General features: G+C 38.1%; 1 long non-coding RNA gene across 1 annotated transcript in view; it reads left to right on the plus strand.

Moving 5' to 3' along the window:
• Positions 1-3817: 3817 nt before the first annotated feature.
• LOC140716681 (uncharacterized) overlaps positions 3818-19978 on the plus strand; it is a 157547-nt gene continuing 141386 nt past the window's right edge. Inside the window, exon 1 of the long non-coding RNA XR_012096347.1 lies at positions 3818-3938. This is a non-coding gene — a long non-coding RNA (uncharacterized lncRNA). The remainder of the gene's footprint in view (positions 3939-19978) is intronic.

A 19978-nucleotide genomic window follows, 5' to 3' on the forward strand; every position in this document is an offset into this window, starting at 1 on the left:
TGACTCTGGACTCAACAACGTAAGTGACTAATAAATGCCTCCTCAGTTCAGCAATGATTAAGGACAAACGAAAATAAACAGAACCTTGTCATTGATCTTCACAAGTTGCTTGTAAACATAACAGAGCAGCTACAAATGAGGTGATGTACGGCATTTGGGGTTCAGTGTTCCCCAGAGAAACAGGTTGGATGATCAAAGACTGTGGATCTCTGACTCTGTGTGGTTGCATCCATTTTACTGTCTGTGTTCAGCAGCATGAATGGGACTGTGGACGCGGTAGCCATCGTTAACTGAATTGGATCAGTTTGTGGTGGTTGTTCAGTGTGGAAGCAAAATCATGTGGCATACAAAAGGCATGGTTTTCACTGATAAAAGAATGTTTACTACTACATTTGTTTTAAAAAATCACAAAACATGTCAAGAGTTAAAATAAAGGACCATATGAAGTGCTGGACAATTCTACTGTGAAGCCACAGGGTGTACTGAAAATCATTTTCAGACTCTGAAAAGCAATCACTCTACTATTTTGCTTCCAGGGTGAGGAAAATAATAGTTCATTGAAAGATCCTGTTGCAGAGACTGGTGAACAATGCAGCATGTTTACTGATAATTTTAGTAATAATCAAATAGGCATTTTCAAAGTAACCCTCACAGAATTCATAGAAAACCATTGGTAAAGCACTTCATTCCTCAGGATTTGTGTTCCAAGGCCATAAGTACTTCTTTAGTCACTCATCTGCGGTATCTAAAGCATGACCCAGTCTGCCCTCTCAAATGGGCATAAGTGATCCAGTAGCACTTTCAAAAATGACAGATGTGATCTCCTGATATCTCGGACAACATTGATCACTCAGCCAATACAAGCAAAGCCAAATTTCTCACTAGCAAGGTGTCTTACCTGGCATAAATATCCAATTATTTCTCCTGCAATTTGTTTACAATTGCTTAAAGAATGTGATCATTGCCCACATTCACAACAGTCATTGTTCATCCATGGTTTCCCAGGGAATAGTAGCAAAGAGGCAATAAATTGAGCTGCAAAAGGCTACTGGCAATAGTACCCAAACAGTTCTTTTGAAAGTAAATTCCAGAGAGTAAATCAGTGGTGATGAAAGGACAACAAAGACTGAAGTGCTTATTATGTCATCAGAAGTAAGTGTAAGATCCAAATCTGTTCACTTCTTGGAAAAACTAATGACAACTGGGTTGCTGACTGCGTAATTCCAAACTCAAATGAAGATCTTGGACCCTATCTGATATGAATAGCTACAGGTACCCTCACTAAAGGGAAGTTATACTGAAACAGCTAGTCTTCAAAGGCTAGATTACTTCCTTGTTTATCCTCCATGGCAAGTTTAGCTGCCAATACAACTATTTAAGTGGTGGGTTCTGTCCCACCCCAACAAAGAGGAGATACCTGCAGTTAACAAAATAGTTCATTTATTTTTCGTGATACAGGTTTAAATTTACGTAAAATTCTTAAACCACATTTAAAACTAATGGAGGATTTCTATCTTATAAATAATTTCCAATTTATAAGCTTTTTCTAAAATGCAAAGGATTTCCAAAACACAGATGCAATTCCTATAAGCTAAAAGAGTTACAAACAAAGTCATTCATCACAGAAAAAAAGACACAAGAAAAGATTTTAGTTCACCCCATCTTTCTGTCACTCTTCTTGATGTTCCTTGTCCATTCCTAACAAGCCTGAATGCTCTCTTACATTTTTTTGCTACTTGGGTAACTTCGCACACGTGTGATATTTTTGCAGATACTTTTTCACTTCGATTGTCTAAAAGCTTCTGAGGACAGAGTTCCTAAACACCCACCATTAATGCTGTAAATGCTGACTCTCTTGAATATTCTAGCCTTTGATAGATTAGCTAGTTGATATGCTAAGTGATAGTATCAATCTGGTCGCAAGCTTCCTTGAACTAAATAATTTGGCCAGTGCTGTTTGGTTTGATACAAGCCAATTAACATAACACCATTGCCTTATACTGCCTCTCTTGAGCAGTTAGCCTGTGCTGCAGGCCACCATCCTGTACTCTTTAGACAGTGCTGTTTGTTTGCAAAGTTAATCTTTTAACTTCAGACAGATTATTGCTTGCCATTTACATTAAAAACTGACATCTGGCTCCCATTTACGTCAAGAAGCTGAACAAAGAATATTGGTTCGGAATTTAACTTTCTTGTAAACAACCCTTTAACTTTTAGAAATGTCATCTGCTGTTAGAAAGCTGAGTTTGGCAAAAAAGGCCTATGGCCCTGGACAGTGAATATCCATCACAAAATTTATAATCATCAAACAAAGGAACTGAAAGGTAATGTTTTGAATGTGCGTGCATAATGTTACAGTCACAGGAATAATGAATATCACCATAGATCAGAATAAGATTCATAAATTAGAGATTTTGTAAAGCAAAATCACCTGATGGCACCTAACGGTGACTCCTTTGCTTTCATCTTCAGAAACAGCTTTATTTCCACCTTTAATATCTTTATTTTTCCCTTTCAGGGTTCTTTTGAAGACCCTGACCTGGAGTTACATGCTGACTTCAGTTCTTTGCAGGAATGGGACCCGTTCTTGGGGTTCCATCACTGGCTGTTATTCGACATGCCAAAGGTTTGGCTTGAGAGTTTCCATTGTGTTCGGAAGCCTAAGATCTCAGGACTCTGGAGACGGGCAGATCGAGGGTCGCGGCAGGATGCTCGTGTTGTCAGGGAGGCCGGAAAATCTTTCGCTGTGGGCCCGGAGACCCGTGGTCTTTGCAATCTCCAGACACAGAGCTCAAAAAAACTGATGAAACGGACTTCTAACATTGTAAACCAGCGGGTTGTTGTTATGTTTCCTGCTCTCTGTAAAAATGGGGGACACCTTACACGTGGGAGCGGGGAGCTGGGAGGGACTTTGGGGTTCTCTCATTTAACTGTCATTCATTCTTTGGGGCATTTCTCTGTTTTTGTGGATGTCTATGAAGAAAAAGCTATTCAGGATTTATATTGTATACATTTCTCTGGCATTAAATTTGACCTTTGAACCTTTGAATAAATATGTGACTGTGCCCTATACGGATGTGCTGCTTGCTAAGATGAACGTATATACACTTTTTGTCCTTTAATCAAATTTGCGTGCTTTTGTCAATGATTTTAAAACAGTGACATGACAATATTAAAGAACATGGTCCCGTTAGGATAAATGTGCTGCTCACTATTTCAATCAGAATCAAAACACTGGCTTCTGTGGTCCACAGTATTTTAATTCAAAAGATCTACTCTGTCCTTTGAAACTTGATTGCTACAGTTGTGGCTTAGCAATCTGCTCTTTTCTGGCCAACATGTGACAGAATCTTACATTTCACATAAATGACCTCAGGTTTGGATGTAATGATACACATAATTATCCTTAAGAGGCATCCTTAGAAGTAGTGCAGATGTTTATAGAGTGCTTTTGAAATAAATTATTGTAGAGTGTTTTAAGATGAACATGGCTACCCTGATATTCAAATTAAAAAGAAATGGGACATGCTGCAATCTCACAGCAAGTCATGTGGCAATCAAAGGTAGACAAAAAGTTAATGATTCAGATAACAGCTGTTTGCTCAAAAGTGAAAAACACTTCGGCAAATAACTGTTTAACCAGTACCAAGAACATAAGAAATAGTTACATTCAGTACCTCATGCCTGTTCTGTCATGGTTAAGCTTTCCTGAATTAACCCCATACTCTTAGCCAACGCTTCGCCAGTATACTATCATAACACCCATGATGTCGCCTGTTTACAGCCACCAGGAGAGAGGCGTCAGAGCCAATGCGCTCCACTGGGGGTGGTGTGGTGCAGCGTCCAGGCTGGAGTCAGTGCTGCCCCCCAGTGTTTACTCGCCAGAAGACAAGCTGTATTGTGGTCGGCTGAAGATTTCTGCGGCCTTCATGGCTCAGGTCTGGCTGTATCTTACTGATTTCTTTATGTGCTCGCTATCTTGTATGTGATATGTGTGCTTTGTGCTGTTTGACTGTTGGTACTGTGTTTTGCACCTTGGCCTCGGAGTAACGCTGTCTTGTTTGGCTGTACTCATGGGCATTCATGTATGGTTGAATGATGATTTAACTTGAATTGAATAAGAACACAAGCAAATAGGAGGAGTAACACCTCAAGGCTACCTCACTATTCATTGTGATCAGAATCAGAATCTGGTCTATTATCACAGACAATTGTTATTTTGCAGCAGCAGTACAGTGTAATACATAAGATAAATGATGAATTTTAGCAAGAAATATATACATAATAAATAAATAAGTAGTGCATAAGGAGAACAAGAAGAGTGAGGTAGTTCAGTGGTTCATGGATTCATTGTCCGTTCAGAAATCTGGTGATGGAGCGGAAGAAGCTACAGTATCTTCATCTCCACCGATATAACTGATCTATACTGGCCTTAACTCTTCTTTTGTGACAGCTTCCCTTAGCTCTCAAATCCAGAATTTTCTAGAATTGTCTCATGAGTATACATGACTCATGACTCAGCCACCACAGCCATCTTGGATAGCGAGTTCTAAACTTTCAGTGGCAAGGAAGCTCATCTCGTCTCAGTCTGAATTGTCCATATCTTGATTCGAGATGGTGACCTTTGATGTGAGACAACATGCCAGTGAAACATTGTGCTTGCATCAACCATATCAAGCCCCATAACAATGTTTCAATTATATCGCATCATTTTTCTAAACTTGAGTCTGTTTAATCTACCTTCTAGTGGAAAAAGAACCCCAGTATTTAAGCTGGTGAACATTTGCTGCACTCTCTCAGTCATAGATTATTCTTTCTTAGGCAGTAGACAGAAGACCTGGTCTTTGTATAAGTCCACCAAGATGTCAATACACTTGTATTCAGCTCTTCTTGCAGTAATAGCTAACTTGATATTTGCCATGCTTATTATTTTCCTGTACCGAGATTCGAACTTCCAGTGTTTCAGGGACAACCATGTTCCTTTGAACATTAAAACTTTTCAACCTTCTACCATTTAATAATAATCTGCTTTTCATTTTTTTCCTATCAAAATGGATGACCTGAGGTATTGCCATGTTATATTCCATCTTCCATATCTTCACCCAAGCCTATGCCCCATTGAAATTTCATTGTCTGCTCCTCCCAACTCATGTATGCACCCATCAACATTTCATAAGAAGACCTGGATATAGCATGCTTGGTCCTCTCATCCAAGTCATGATTCTCAAATACCACAGATACCTGACTTACCTTAAACTCTCTTGTTAGCTGCAGCTGGACTGCATCTCTTGCAGCTTTTTAAAATATTAAATGGATTTATATTTTTATACAATACATTAATAGTTTAATATTTGTCAATGTATATTATTATTTTATTTTATTTTCAGTTCAAGCTTGTAAAACCTGAGGTACAGCACAGCCAAGTACACTCATACTTCAATGGCTAGGAACTTCCAGCCTATTCTAGTGGTGTTTAGTAATGGGGCTTTTTAGAGATTTACATAGATATTACTGTGTAACTGTAATTGTTTATGTTATTGTGTAGTGCCTTTGGGATGATGCAGTTGTAAATATTACTATTGGGTCAATGTATACCCTGTTCATGTTCCATAGTCTTTCAGTTTCCTCTTTTAACTCAGTATATTTCTGGTGTTTTTTCAATTATTGATTTCTGTATGTTGTGTGTGTTTGGAATGACTATATCTATAAGTAAGTTGTTCTTGCTTGTTTATCCTGCAATATTATATCCTGATGGTTATTATGTATTGTTCTATCTGTAATAATGGCTTGGTCGTAATATAATTTATAGGACACTGACTCTAAAACTGGATCAGGTTGGTATTTATGGTAAGGTATGGTATCTTTCATCCGTTTGTATTTCAAAGCAAGATTTTAGTGATTGATTTTTGGCATTTGAATGTACCTGTGTAAGTAATCAGATTGAGTTAAACTGCTGCAGGATCCTACAATGTGTTGGATTATTTCTGGTTGCTCTTGGCATTTTCTGCATTTATCATCTTAAAGTTTTTAAGTCTTTTATTATGTATTTTATGTTTTTTTTGTGTTAACCACCTGGCCCTGTACTGCGAAAAGAAATCCATCTGTTTCAAGGAAGAGGTCTCCAACTCTCATCTAGGCTTTTGAAGCTTCCTTATCAACATCTAGACCGCTAAGATTGTGGGGATATCTTTTGTGGAGTGTTATGCTCTTCCATTGGTTAACTTTTTCTTCTGTATTGATAATTTCTTCATTTTTCTGGGTTGAGCTTTCATTTAAATTTGGTGGTGTATATTTCTTATCAGAATTGTATGTACTCACGTGGAGTGCTGAATCCTGTTTTCGTTGATGAAAATGTAGTATATCCTTAGAAGTTTTATCTGACTGTTTTTATGTCTGTTATTCCTCTTCCTCCTTCTGTCCTTGGTAGTGTTAATCTAAGTGTGTTTAAGTGTTTCCTAAAATTTGTCATTTCAGTTCTTACTTTTCTTTGCAAATTTTCCAGATCAATTTCGTACCAGGATATTATCCCAAAAGAATATGTCAATATAGGTAAAGCAAAAGTATACATTGCCATTGTTATATATTTATTACTGACATCTGTTTGTCAGATTTTCTTAAGCCATGAAGTAATTTCTGTCAAAAGCTCTCCCTTTATCACACAATGATCTTTTTTTTTTTGCTTACTGTTATTATATTCATCCATTAGTTGTATTAAATATTGAACATATAAGTATCTATTAGTATTATGAATAGATACTTACATGTTTTATATACATGGAATATTTTTTTCACAGTTCAAACTGGTAAAACCTGAGGTAAGGGCATAGCCAAGCACACTCATTTCTCAATTCTAGGGGCATTTAGTGTTGGGGCTTTCTGGAGATTTACATAGATATTGCTGTGTAGCCCTAATTGTTTAGTGCTATTGTGTAGTGCTTTTGAGATGACACCAATTCTAGATATTACCATTGGGACAAGGTATATCCATTTCATGTTCCATAGTCTTTCAATTTCCTCTTTTAATTTAACGTATTTCTGGTGTTTTTCAATTATTGATTTCTGTATGTTATGTGTGTTTGGAATGGCTATATCTATCAAGTAAATTGTTCTTGCTTGTTTATCCTGTATTATTATATCCAACCAATTATTATGGATTGTCCTATCTGTAATACTGGATCAGTTGTAATATAGTTTGCAGGACTGGATAAGGCTTGTATTTATAGCAACGTATGATTTCCTTTATGAATTTGTATTTTAAGACAAGATTTTGATGAATAATATTTGTCCCCAGTTGTGCCTATATAAGTAATCGGATTGGGTTAAACTGCTGCAAGATCCTGTAATGTATTGGATTATTATTATTATTATTATCATCATCATCATCATCATCATCATCATCATCATCATCATCATCATCATTATAAAACTTCATTTTTTACTCAACTCAAGCTGGTAAAACCTGAGGTGTGGGCATTATTATTATTATTATTATTATTATTATTATTATTGTTGTTGTTGTTGTTTTTAGTGTTAACCCAGTCTGTCATAGCCACCTCAAGCTTTATGGCTTGCTTTGTTTAGACTTAAGGCCTTGTTTTCAAATTGAACTGAATCATTTCCAAACTTCATACAAAATCTCATCGTGTTATGACCACTTTTCCCTCTGATTCACATCAGAATCTTCCCACGCTACATTTTCTCAAGTATTGATGGGTATGGATAGGGTAAATAGATGCAGCCCTTTCCCCCTCAGGTTGGGTGAGAATAAAACTGGAGGTAATATGTTTAGGGTGAAAGGTAAAGTAGTTGAGTGGAAATTGAGGGGGATCTTCTTCACTCAGACGGTGGTGTGATAGTGGAACAACCTGCCAGCAGAAAAGGTAGTTGCAGGTTTACTTGTAAAATTTGAGAAGTTTGGATAGGCACACAAATGAGAGAATTGGGAGTGTTATAATCTGGGTTCAAGTAGATGGAACTAGGCAGAAGACTAGGCTGGCATAGATTAGATGGGCCAAAGTTCCTGTTTTTGTGCTGTAGTGATCAATGACTCTATAACTTCATATGAAAGTGTCTCTTGAGCTATTGACTTTCCCTTGCTGTAATGTATATCCACATACTGGGTGCAATGACAGAAACAAGCTGGCTCAGATGGTGCCCAAACAGCAGCTGGAGTTGTGTTCATGGTGGACTGAACTCAATAGAAATTCAAATAAATGTAGATTCCTGGGAAAGAAAAATTTTGTGGACCTCGATGGTGGGAAGGACTGGACTAAAGCAGCAGGCATTAAGTTTTCTCAACTTGAATTTATTTCCACAAACCATGCCCCATAGCCGTGACATAAAGGTACACCTTCTGACCCTACCAACAGTCTTTTAATCTCCTGCAAAACACAAAGAAAGAAATTCAGAACTTTGGCAGGAAATAGAGACAAATTCCAATCAGACTACCCCAACCTTCCCATTCTTCTCATCAGATGATCAAAACTCTGCAAGAGATCCCATTAACCGATGTATGTTCAAATATAGCAGGGGGAAAATACTGCTTGTCACATGTTATATTTATTCAGCTTTTTCACTAAAAACTTATATGAAAAAAAACTCATATCCCTTGCATCCTTTTCCATCAATTTTTCACTATGTCCCTAAATCATACAGATATTGGCAACCTGTTACATTGCACAAGTCGCCATTTCTGCAGCATTGTGAACTATATCCTGCTCCCTTGTCCTGTGGGTCTGTCTTGTATGCTTTACATTAATATATTCATAAAGGACCCTTCTTGGCACTTGAAAAATGGAAATTTTTACTTAACAATATTACACTTGCAGACTGTGCCTCAGTTTTCATTTCAAAGAGTTCAGAATTCAATCTGCTACAAATGGAATTGGTACACAAATAGAATGTTGCTATAAGTCACTTATTAGGGCTTCAAAATGCATCATGGAGCAACAATGAAATGTAAACTTCTTTTCACCAGAGGAAATGTGACACAAATATTTCGGAGCCAAAAACAAATCTCAAATGAGACTTATATTCCTGAATTATAAAACACTTACAACTAATGGTCAGCAGGAAATTCCTCCATATTTCTACTTAATTATTTGTATGCTATGCGTTAAACTTTGTTTGGAAGTGAAAAATTATAGCTACAAGTTAGAAAGTGTCCTCATAAACTAACTTTCGATGTGCGCTATTGCAATATATGCTGCCTTTGATTTTAACTTAACACAAACAAAAATTGAAAGTGGAGGAGAACCTGCAGATTATATTCAGCCCTAACATTAAAGGACAAATTGATGAGTAAAGCCAACATTAATATAAAATTGGAGGCCATGCTTGAAACCCTAAGGAAGTTAAGACAGTAGTTCGCGTGAGGTACTATAGTTTAAAATAATCTTCAGTAAGCTCATTGTTGGACTCCTCAAATGAAAAATTGATTCATTGCATTTCATGTAGAAATGGATTGACACTAGTGATTTATGTTGGCTATGGCAGGCGAAGAAGGTAGCTTCTGTAACATGTGATTCTTTTCTAATTAAAAAATTGCAGCACTGTGTCATGAAGTTGACTGTTGATTTATTGCAGTACTCTATTTACCTGTTTAACTCTGAAAGTTTTAAACATTAGGCCTTGTTCTCTCACATACAATTAGTTTTCTTCTTTTTAAATAGTCACTCAGAGATTGACGGTGATGTCCTTCAACTCTATTTGTATGATCTCTCTGGTGGTTGACATGAGAAGTGCAGACTTTGCAACAGGCAACCAGGAGGACCTTGTTGCTCTCTGAGAGAGTGTATAGGTAGTGTGTGACATGGTGATCTCCATTCATCATTTTTACTGGGCTTTTGTATTTGCACATGAAGACATTTAAGGTTACCACTGCCATCTTGGATGCTTCTTTGCTATTGTGTTTGATCATGTGTCAGAGATTCCCAAAAATAAATGAAGAAATGCTACATTTTTCCAAGAAGCTTTTGGGAATATTCTTGAATTATTTCCTCTATTCTCCTTGCTTCAAACTTACTCTAAACTCAGTATAGAGGGCCTGTTTACAGAATCTGTAAATGACAGGGAGTGTGTTAATTAGGTTATTGTAATGCAGAAGAAGTCTATTGAACACATCATGTCCATGCTGTTTCCCATCAAAGTAATCCTATCAATCTCATTCCCCTTTTATTTCCCTGTAACCCTGCAACAAATTCTATCACACGTGGCCATTGATTCCCCCACCCCCTTGATTATTTTATTACTTACCTACAGTACTGACAATTTATAGAAATCAATTCAGCTATGAGCATGCCTTTGTGATGCAGAAGAATGCCACACACTGAAGGAAAATCACAGAGTCACGGGAAGAAAATGCGAACTCCATTAAGACAGCATTGAAGGTCAGAATTAAACCCAGGTCAAAAGTGCACAAATTGGCTTCCCCTTGGACATGACTGACAACCACATAGATTTAATGAGTCAAATTTTGCCAGAGTTGTTTATTAGCTAGCCTTATTAGCTAGCATTACTTAAACAGTAAAGACCTATTTTCACAAAGTACAAAATGGTAATAATACATTGTGAGCGAAAACGATCATGGATCTCGCCTATAATAGAGTTTAAAAGCCAGATGGTGAATTAAGATTGGTCAAATCAATATCAAATAAAGTGCAGAAGTTGACATAAAGAGATATACTTGATTAATCAAGAAAGAAATGACCAAGTTAACATCAGGGAAACCTTTGGAAACTGACAGCCAGTAATAATCATCAAGTAGTGAAACACACAGTTAAACTATAATTACCAAGGTTAACTTTCTTTGGCATGTTTAATAGCCAATTAATAAGCAAAGTGCAACTTTGCAAATGAGTTTAGCTATCATGTGCTGTTGTGTGAAGCCACTTTTGTATGGAACAGTAGAAGCAAGAAAGATACTTGTAGCGTTGTGCAATGCATGAGATATTTTATCTATGCTTTCTTGCATACTGAATTGAACAATAATAGTATTATGCATCAATCAGAAGTGTTTGCTTTCCAGCAATATTTACCTTGTGGTTCCACAATCACTGTTGTCAGAGTACAAATCGCAATCCCTGAAAATGCAGTGGTTGGGGCCTCATCACAGCATCATTAGAGATGGGCAGCTGGATTCGTCTTCCCCCAGCGATTAGGGTTTTGTTTATACCTTTGCCACAATTCCATCTCCATTCGCAGAGAGGTGGATCTCTTCAGCAGATCTTTGCTACTTGGAAACTTTTCATTTAGTTGGTTAAAATGTCACAAGAGGTATCACATACCTTATGGATAGAAATTACTCATCACAAGTGCTCAGAACACTGTAAAAACTATTTATTTATCACAGCAATGATGTGTTTTCTTGAGTGCAATCAATATAGGACCAATTTTTAAACTGTGAGGGAACAAAAATATTATGCAACTTATTACATAATACCTTGACGATTCAGAGGAGAAAGATTCAGAGAAGACTGAAGATTCAGAGCAGAAATTTTGAAGGCAAAAATAATAAAGGTGCTGAAAATCCAAAATAAAAGAAAGAGCTGAAATATTCAACAGTTCAGGCAGCATCTGAGGAGAGAGAAACAGATTTAGCCTTTTAGGCCATTGAAAGTGTAGAACCACAGAAGACAGATGGAAGAATGTCAACTGCTAAGGGACGAAGAGATAGATAATGATGTGAAATTAAAAGTGAAACAGTAAGGAGAGGTTTGCACAAAGAAAGAAAAGCATTACACAACTAAACAATCAGACATATCATAGAGGACTAGGAAAGTCAAGGGCAAATAGAACAGAAATGCAAGATGCTCTTCTTCTTATTTGTCATACCTACTGGTGCATTGGCCACCAAAGCTGCTTGCTAGAGTTCTCCGTCCTGGGCCAGTCCTTCAAGTCCAGATGTAGCCTATCTATATGTCTTCCAGGTGAAGATATTCCCTCTTCCAGGGATGAGGTCTTTGGAGCTTCTGTCAATGTTTCTGTAGCACTGGATTTTTAAGAGGATGGGGTTGCTAGCCCCATACCCAACACTCCTCCTTTCACATCCGGGCTAGGGACCATCCATGAAATGCTTATCTGTTGGTCCCAAATGAAAGCAACAATGTGAATGGAAAGAAGCAGAGAATAAGATTAGGGTGAGGGCTGGATAGAAGAGTTATTAGGAAAGGAAGAAGATTAAAGAGATTCGCTTTAAACATATAGTACATTGAAATATATAGTAAAATATGTTGCTTGATTCAATGACCAACACAGCCTGAGGATGTTCTGGGTGCAGCCCACAAGACTCACTTGGTTTCCAGTGCCAACATAACTTGCTCACAACTTACTAACCCCAATCCATACATTTTTGGAATGTGGGAGGAAACTGGAACACCTAGGGCAAACTCGTGGTGATGGGGAGAATGTACAAATGGCTTACAGACAGTGCTGGGAATTGCTTATGAGTTAAAAGATATGTTGAAAGTGGGAGTTCAGTGCAAAGAGCAAAGGAAATGTTTAATAACATAATACAATGAGAAATATGAAAATATGCTGATTTAGTAATTAACTTTAATCTCAAGGGATATAAATAAATTAAGTAGTGATGCCAACTTAAAGGGCTTCAAAATATTTTATGTAACAATTTGGCATAAATGATTAATTAATAAGAATTAAGAGAATACTGAGATAATTAAACAAATGTTAAAGCAAATTAGTTATAAATTAACAAGAAATCATGGTAAATTCATCTCATAAATATTATCTAGCTCAGTACATTTATTAAATCTAAAATTAAATTAAACTAATATGCAAATAAATAAATAAAATTAAATATAGCAGTGTTGAGTGTGTGTTGGGACTGTGATATGTGGAAGCTTGTTGAGAACATCTGTTCCAGATGTTCCATCTGCAGGAAATATCACCACCCTTTGATGTTCCATCTCAAACTCCTTGAGTTGAAGTGTGAGATAGAAACAGTCAAATGCATAAAGGGAAGTCAAAAAGTAAATTTTCACAAGGTCTAGAATTCTGAAATTCTGAAAAAACACAGAAAATGTTGGAAATACTGAGCAAGTTAGGCAATATGAGAAGAACAGAATTAATGTTTCAAGTTAATGACATTTAATTTAACCTGTTTTTGGCACATTCATTGTTGTGGGCTACTCATAATTGTGAGTTATGTGGTTGAGACTGAAGAAGTCTAAACATTTGGCAACAGTGCATATTAATTTTCATAAAATTATCAGAGAAACACAGTTTTTTGCATTCTGTGCAGAGACCGCATTTTGTTCCTCTGGTTCTTTGTGCATCTGATGCAGTAATCCATTTCAAGAAGGAGGATGGATGATAGTGGCCCGCTTATGCAGAAATAGGCTTTCACATTGTCTGGCCTGTTTCAGTATAACAATGGAAGCATTGAGTCCTGGGTCATGAAGTTCAGCCCTGAAGTTATTTATGAGGTCTGTACTGTTAATATAGTTTACCCAAGAGAAAGCTATTTGTTGGGTCTTATGTCAAGGCCCTTACCTTTCAAGATCAAGAACCTAAGCTTTGCACCTAATTGTATGCATGCTATTTTCCCAATGGCCAGTCAGTGACCCCTAGATATCACCTTGAATTGTCTCTTTGGGGAACCAGTTCCCATCACCCTAACTTCATCATCCTGTCCTTTCCCTTTGACCTCCTGTTATGACCCATAACCCTGAACTGCAGCCTACCTCTTTTCTTTTGAACCCTCTGTCATTTCAGGACATGCCAAAGCAAACCTGTCATTGCACAGAGCGAACAAGGTCCAATCTATAGCATGCCAGCATCAGACTCTTCTGTGGCAATGCAACCAACAATTAAGCATTCATTGCCACACCTCGCTGACTTCTATTCACACTTCCAAACTTCCAGACACCTATCAATATTTTGGACAAGGTTTCCAGAAAACAAAATAAGGAAGCTGGCTGGGGAAATGAGATAGCCCTGTGAATAAATTAATAACATGAGGGAGCATAATTAGATCCTTGAATGAGGAAGGACTTAAAAGTAATATAAATAATCATCAGGGCCTATTGATAGCAGCCTCAAGTGGCAGAATGTATTATTTCAGAGATTAAAGAAGGCTGCAGCAAATCAACATTGTTTTAACAGGAGACTTTATACTTTTCATTTATATTGGGAGGAGCAGACTGAGTCAAATTAGAAAGTCTCAAGAATTTTTTTTTGTTAAAGTTAGCAATACTATCTTCCTGAACCAATAAAAGGTGAGTTATTAAAACAGCCGGATACAGCTAACTAAGTAAAGATCATTGTGATGAAAATATGACTGAACCCAACTTTGAATTTGAAAAATACTTATTTATTAGTTGCCAACATTCCAGAATTAGGTCAATATAATTTTGAAGATGGGCACACTGAACTGAATCAAAAGCCTGCAAGTACTTGGTAACCAGGAAAGATTGTAGCTAAATGATAGTCTCAGGAAGAAAGTGGTTCACTTACCATTCAGAACAGCTTTGGTCAATGGTAGATATCAGTGCAGTAATTGTGGTTAATGCAGAGCCACACCAAGTACATTGTTGACCACTATCAGAATCAGAATCAGGTTTATTATCACCAGCATGTGATGTGAAATTTGTTAACTTAGCAGCAGCAGTTCAATGCAATACATAATATAGCAAAGGGAAAAAATAATTATAATAAATAAAATTAAAATAATAATAAATCAATCAATCAATTATGGTATACGTATATTAAAAAACGTGCAAAAACAGAAATACTGTATATTTTAAAAAGTGAGGTAGTGTCCAAAGCTTTAAAGTGCATTCAGGAATTGGATGGCAGAGGGGAAGAAGCTGTTCCTGAATCGCTGTGTGTGTGCCTTCAGGCTTCTGTGCCTCCTACTTGATGGCAACAGTGAGAAAAGGGCATGCCCTGGGTGCTGGAGGTCCTTAATAATAGACGCTGCCTTTCTGAGACACCGCTTCCTGAAGATGTCCTGGGTACTTTGTAGGCTAGTACCCAAGATGGAACTGACTAGATTTACAACCCTCTGCAGCTCCTTTTGGTCCTGTGCAGTAGTTCCACCATACCAGACAGTGATGCAGCCTGTCAGAATGCGCTCCACGGTACAACTATAGAAGTTTTTGAGTGTATTTGTTGACATGCCAAATCTCTTCAAACTCCTAATGAAGTATAGTCGCTGTCTTGCCTTCTTTATAACTGCATCGATATGTTGGAACTAGGTTAGATCCTCAAAGATCTTGACACCCAGGGACTTGAAGCTGCTCTCTCCATGCCTGATCCCTCTATGGAGCTTAGTATGTGTTCCTTCGTCTTACCCTTCCTGAAGTCCACAATCAGTTCTTTTGTCTTACTGACGTTGAGTGCCAGGTTGTTGCTGTGACACCACTCCACTAGTTGGCATATCTCACTCCTGTACGCCCTCTCATCACCACCTGAGATTCTACCAACAATGGTTGTATCATCAGCAAATTTATAGATGGTATTTAAACTATGCCTAGTCACACAGTCATGGGTATATAGAGAGTAGAGCAGTGGGCTAAGCACACACCCCTGAGGTGCGCCAGTGTTGATCGTCAGCGAGGATGATATGCTATCACCATTCCGCACTGATTGTGGTCTTCCAGTTAGGAAGTCGAGGATCCAATTGCAGAGGGAGGTACAGAGGCCCAGGTTCTGCAACTTCTCAGTCAGGATTGTGGGAATGATAGTATTAAATACTGAGCTATAGTCGATGAACAGCATCCTGGCATAGGTGTTTGTGTTGTCCAGGTGATCTAAGGCCGTGTGGAGAGACATTGAGATTGTGTCTGCTGTTGAGCTATTGTGGCAATAGACAAATTACAATGGGTCCAGGTCCTTGCTGAGGCAGGAGTTCAGTCTAGTCATGACCAACCTCTCAAAGCATTTCATCACTGTCGATGTGAGTGCTACCGGGCAATAGTCATTAAGGCAGCCCACATTATTCTTCTTAGGCACTATGGTCCAAAATTAACTAGAGCTGCCCTCTCAACTGTGATATTGAGTTCAAATCAGTTTTGATGCTGTACAATGAGGCTTTGCATGTCTACAGGGCCTTTTTCAGGAACATTTGACGACTGGTCAGGTAAAAAGATCCTAATCACAAAGAAATACAGAAATGAACTTTGACACTGGTCTGGTCAACCCCTTGCCCACAGCTGTTAAAGATGACAACAATCGAGAGAGAGAGAACATGTTGAAGCGCTGGGTTGGTGTTTTTTGATGGACTCTAGATCATGGTTTCCTTAGGGGCTTTGTACTGTGGGGGGGGAGGGTTGATGCTTCCTGCTAGACAAGTGGGGAGAGGGAGACGGAGGAGGCTCATGCTTTTTTGCTGCTGCTTGTGCAGTGGAGGGGTAGGGGAGACATTGGGGTTCTAGCATTTTTCTGTCATTCATTCTTTGGTGTTTCCTCTGTTTCATGGATGTCTGTGAAGAGTAAGAATTTCAGGTTATATACCGTACACATTCTCTGATATTAAATTGAACCATTGAACCATTGAAATGGAGATTAAAAATAGAGAAAGCTAGAAATACCCAGCAGACCAAATAGCATCTGCTATGAGTGCAGATCAACCCCAGTGGTCAATCACCTTTCATCTCTCCATGGATACTCTCTGGTCTTCCTGGTATTCCTTTGCTTTATGTTTTTTTAATTTCACATTTCCAATGACTGCATACCATTCTTTTGTTCTCATTAAAAATGAATGTTCCTGAGCATTTTGATCTTTGAAGAAAATATTCAGATGTGTTCAGAATCTAACCAAATCTATCAAAACAATAAAGATAAGTAGAAAGCACTTAAAGGACATAAACATTTAAGTGTATTAGAACAACAAAAAGAAATCTCAAATTACCTTTGTTCCCTTCCTTTGAAAATACTGGAGGTTTAGGCCCAGCCTGTTGTGGAATTAGCATTCAGATTCCCTCGTGTAAGTTGTTCAATTATTTCAACTTTGGAGCTGCATTGAAATGCATTCAGGAGAACAGCCTTTGAACCGTTGACTACAAACCTGGGATCTGCATGTTAATATCAACATTGCTCTGCAAAGTCTAAACTAACGTAAAGAAGTGGATAGAGAACGTTAAATTCAGAAAACAGCAGCAGTAGATAAAATAGAGAACGATGAATACCAAGTAAACTTTTAGATTAACAGAAACAAGTCTTAGAAAAGCAAGAAAGTGACGGAGTAATCAAGGATAAATTAGATAATGTTTCTACCTCGATCAGGCTGCTCTGTTAAGTTTATCATGTCACACTGGCATGATCGTAGAATGCCTTCATACCAAGAACAATACAAGGTAGTGATATCTAAGGTCAGGAAGCCCTGAATCCAGCTACAATGATTGTTGATCATAGTGAAAGCTCTGGCACCATGTCTCCAAGCAGGTAAAGCTTCCTGATGCTGAAACTTCTTATTCTTTTTCAGACATGTTGCTTGATCACTCTGCTACCAGAGAGGGGAGACTGCCTTTTAATTGCTGGTGGGCTCTCTCTGTTACCGGAGAGGGGAGACTACCTTTTGATCGCTGGTGGGATCGCTCTGCTACTGGAGAGGAGAGCGCCTGCCACTCTGCCTGGAGAATGTTACCTAGGTTTTCCACAATTTGGATATGGACTTCGACTGGACTTTTTTTTTTCAGTCTCATGGTTTTTTATATTCTGTGTTTTTCACCTGATCTTTCTCCTTTTTTGTGTATGCAGGGGAGGGGGATTTGGGGGTTGATGTGCCTGTTCTGTTATTTTGTTTATTTTTTTGTGCGGGGAGGAGGAGATTTGGGGGTTGATTCTTTTCTTTCTTGATTTTGTGGCTAGCAGAATTTTAGAGTTATATACTTTGATAATGAACAAACCTTTGAACCTTTGATTCTTGACGTGGATCAGAAGTATTTATCACACACACCAATGTCCAAATGAATCCAACTTACTGCTAAACTTTATGACATTATGAACCACATTGAGCAGGATGAAGAAGATGCACATGTTATAGCGTTGGATGCCTGCCCATGAGATGTTGGAGCTGATGTTGCATTTGACTGCCCACTCCATGGTCTTCTGGAACAAAAAGTGAATTTTCTGGTTGGCTACTGGTGACTAATGGTGTTTGGCTATGGTCAGTGTTGGGACCGCTTCTTTTCATGTTATATGTCAACGATTTGGATGATGGAATTGATGGCTTTGTGGCCAAGTTTGCAGATGATGAAAGAAAGCTGGAGAAGTGGAGTGTGTAGATGAAATGGGGAGACTGCGGAAAGACTTAGACAGATCAGGAGAATGAGGCAAAGAAGTGGCAGATAAAATACAGTGTAGGGAAGTGTATGGTCATGCACTTTGGTAGAAAGAATAAAGGCATAGTCATTTTCTAAATGGGGAGAAGATTCAGTAATCAGAGGTGCAAAGGTACTTGGGAGTACTAGTTCAGAATTCCCTAAATGTTAATAAGAACATAGCAACATAAGAAACAGGAGCAGGAGTGGGCCATCTGGCCCATCGAGCCTGCTCCACCATTCAATAAGATCATGGCTGATCTGACCATGGACTCATCTCCACCTACCTGCCTTTTCCCCATAACCCTTAATTCCCCTACTGTGCAAAAATGTGTAGGCTGAGTTTAGAACAGAAATGAGGAGGAAGTCCTTTATCCAAATGGTGGTGAATCTGTGGAATTGATTGCCACAGACAACTATGGATCCCAAGTGATTGGGTACATTTAAAGTGGAGGTTGATAGGTTCTTGATTATAAGAGCATCAAATGCTGCGGGGAGAAGGCAGGAGAATGGGATTGAGAGGGATAATAAATCAGCCATGATGGAATGGCATTGCAGACTCAATGGGCTGAATGGCCTTAATCTGCTCCTATGTCTTATGGCCTTATGTTCCAGGCACTTACGCAATTGATTTCAGCTTTTAATTTCTGTCTTGATTCTCCCAGTATGCTATAAACTGCAGCTGTGTGAGAGATTGTGTTTATATTCTAATCGCCTTTTCTACTTTGTTTGAATCGTTGAATCATAAGGCAGTGAGTAATGGGTGGTGCAAGGGATCCAGATGCATTACTATTATGAAGCTAGTGTCGACTTCACAGACTGAATGGTGCTGTAACTATCATCTGATTCTATGATTCTGCATGCCAGTAGCCTGAGGGTGTTGTGTGGCCTTTAAAAACAAATGCAGTAGACTTTGCAAATGAATATAAGGAAATAAGGAACTGGAACTTTGTGTCAATGTCCACAGTTGGTGGAAGAAGATTATATGTGACATTCTAGAGAAACTAATAAAAGAATCAAGGACTGGATATGGACACTAGCAGGACTAGAATTTTATTTTGGGATTAAATCCTGACACATCCCCAGGCCCTGATTTTATTCTTGATGGAGCTAAAAAAAAACTCAAACAAAATGCTGGAGGAACTCAGCTAGTCAGTCAGCATCAATGGAGATGAATGAACAGTCATTGTTTCAGGCTGAAACCCTTCATCAGATCTTCCAGCATTCCCTCAATTTAGACACTCTCCCTTAAGGTTGCAAACCTATTTATTATTTAAGAAATGTGTGTGAGAGAGAAATCAGAAAATGGTGAACTATTAAACTAACGTCTGGTGTAGAGAAGTTATTGGCATCTATATGGAAGGCTTGAGCACTTGGAGATATTTCAGGTAAATAGGGTGACGTATAAGAGCAGTCCATGTATGAAACAAGATCTGTTTGAATAACCAAAGCAGGAAACAAGATAATGCTCGAGGATAGAGTTTATGAAAGCATCCAGAACATATTCAATAAGGCTCTATATTAGAACTAATAATATATCTTGTGGAATTAAAGGAAATTTATTGAGCAGCATGGAGAGTGCTTGAGTGGAAGAATCATATTAAGAACTCAAACTGGAAGGGAATACTGATACTCCATGATAGACTCTCCCAGGGCCACAATAAATGACTGAGTTTATTAATGATACATAGTGCAAT

This window comes from Hemitrygon akajei, chromosome 26, assembly GCF_048418815.1.
Source record: "Hemitrygon akajei chromosome 26, sHemAka1.3, whole genome shotgun sequence".
Classification (NCBI taxonomy): domain Eukaryota; kingdom Metazoa; phylum Chordata; class Chondrichthyes; order Myliobatiformes; family Dasyatidae; genus Hemitrygon; species Hemitrygon akajei.